This window comes from Natator depressus, chromosome 28 (genome assembly GCF_965152275.1).
Source record: "Natator depressus isolate rNatDep1 chromosome 28, rNatDep2.hap1, whole genome shotgun sequence".
NCBI lineage: Eukaryota > Metazoa > Chordata > Testudines > Cheloniidae > Natator > Natator depressus.
In genome coordinates this window covers 11,806,350-11,808,849 of record NC_134261.1, presented here as the reverse complement: position 1 = coordinate 11,808,849, position 2,500 = coordinate 11,806,350, and positions in this window count along the sequence as shown.

Here is a 2,500-nt window from a genome sequence, read left to right as displayed (position 1 = left end):
CCTGGCCCTGCCCGCGGGGGCAGGCTCCGGGTTGACCTGGTGGCCGCTCGGGACTTAAGCCCGGAGCCCGGGGCAGGGCGGCCCCGGACGGACGGGGCTCCGCCTGGCCCCTGCCCGCGGGGGCAGGCTCCGGGTTGACCTGGTGGCCGGAGGAGAATTAAGCCCGGAGCCCGGGGCAGGGCGACCCCGGACGGACGGGGCTCCGCCGGCCCCTGCCCGCGGGGGCAGGCTCCGGGTTGACCTGGTGGCCGGACGGGAATTAAGCCCGGAGCCCGGGGCAGGGCGACCCCGGACGGACGGGGCTCCGCCGGCCCCTGCCCGCGGGGGCAGGCTCCGGGTTGACCTGGTGGCCGGAGGAGAATTAAGCCCGGAGCCCGGGGCAGGGCGACCCCGGACGGACGGGGGTCCGCCTGGCCCCTGCCCGCGGGGGCAGGCTCCGGGTTGACCTGGTGGCCGGACGGGAATTAAGCCCGGAGCCCGGGGCAGGGCGACCCCGGACGGACGGGGGTATGCCGGCCCCTGCCCGCGGGGGCAGGCTCCGGGTTGACCTGGTGGCCGGAGGAGAATTAAGCCCGGAGCCCGGGGCAGGGCGACCCCGGACGGACGGGGGTCCGCCTGGCCCCTGCCCGCGGGGGCAGGCTCCGGGTTGACCTGGTGGCCGGACGGGAATTAAGCCCGGAGCCCGGGGCAGGGCGACCCCGGACGGACGGGGGTATGCCGGCCCCTGCCCGCGGGGGCAGGCTCCGGGTTGACCTGGTGGCCGGAGGAGAATTAAGCCCGGAGCCCGGGGCAGGGCGACCCCGGACGGACGGGGGTCCGCCTGGCCCCTGCCCGCGGGGGCAGGCTCCGGGTTGACCTGGTGGCCGGAGGAGAATTTAGCCCGGAGCCCGGGGCAGGGCGACCCCGGACAGACGGGGGTCCGCCTGGCCCCTGCCCGCGGGGGCAGGCTCCGGGTTGACCTGGTGGCCGGACGGGAATTAAGCCCGGAGCCCGGGGCAGGGCGACCCCGGACGGACGGGGCTCCGCCGGCCCCTGCCCGCGGGGGCAGGCTCCGGGTTGACCTGGTGGCCGGAGGAGAATTAAGCCCGGAGCCCGGGGCAGGGCGACCCCGGACGGACGGGGGTCCGCCTGGCCCCTGCCCGCGGGGGCAGGCTCCGGGTTGACCTGGTGGCCGGAGGAGAATTAAGCCCGGAGCCCGGGGCAGGGCGACCCCGGACAGACGGGGGTCCGCCTGGCCCCTGCCCGCGGGGGCAGGCTCCGGGTTGACCTGGTGGCCGGACGGGAATTAAGCCCGGAGCCCGGGGCAGGGCGACCCCGGACGGACGGGGCTCCGCCGGCCCCTGCCCGCGGGGGCTGGCTCCGGGTTGACCTGGTGGCCGCTCGGGACTTAAGCCCGGAGCCCGGGGCAGGGCGACCCCGGACGGACGGGGCTCCGCCTGGCCCCTGCCCGCGGGGGCAGGCTCCGGGTTGACCTGGTGGCCGGACGGGGAATAAGCCCGGAGCCCGGGGCAGGGCGACCCCGGACGGACGGGGGTCCGCCGGCCCCTGCCCGCGGGGGCAGGCTCCGGGTTGACCTGGTGGCCGCTCGGGACTTAAGCCCGGAGCCCGGGGCAGGGCGACCCCGGACGGACGGGGGTATGCCGGCCCCTGCCCGCGGGGGCAGGCTCCGGGTTGACCTGGTGGCCGGTTTGCTTTCGGGCCACCAGGTCAACCCGCTGCCTGTATGGGGTTGACCTGGTGGCCGCTTTCCTTCCCGGCCACCAGGTCAACCCGCTGAATGTATGGGGTTGACCTGCTGGCCGCTTTCCTCCCGGCCACCAGGTCAACCCGCTGAATGTATGGGGTTGACCTGCTGGCCGCTTTTCTTCCCGGCCACCAGGTCAACCCGCTGAATGTATGGGGTTGACCTGCTGGCCGCTTTCCTTCCCGGCCACCAGGTCAACCCGCTGAATGTATGGGGTTGACCTGCTGGCCGCTTTCCTTCCCGGCCACCAGGTCAACCCGCTGAATGTATGGGGTTGACCTGCTGGCCGCTTTTCTTCCCGGCCACCAGGTCAACCCGCTGAATGTATGGGGTTGACCTGCTGGCCGCTTTCCTTCCCGGCCACCAGGTCAACCCGCTGAATGTATGGGGTTGACCTGCTGGCCGCTTTCCTTCCCGGCCACCAGGTCAACCCGCTGAATGTATGGGGTTGACCTGCTGGCCGCTTTCCTTCCCGGCCACCAGGTCAACCCGCTGAATGTATGGGGTTGACCTGCTGGCCGCTTTCCTTCCCGGCCACCAGGTCAACCCGCTGAATGTATGGGGTTGACCTGCTGGCCGCTTTCCTTCCCGGCCACCAGGTCAACCCGCTGAATGTATGGGGTTGACCTGCTGGCCGCTTTCCTTCCCGGCCACCAGGTCAACCCGCTGAAAGTATGGGGTTGACCTGGTGGCCGCTTTCCTTCCCGGCCACCAGGTCAACCCGCTGCCGGCATGGGGTGGACCTGCTGGCCGCAG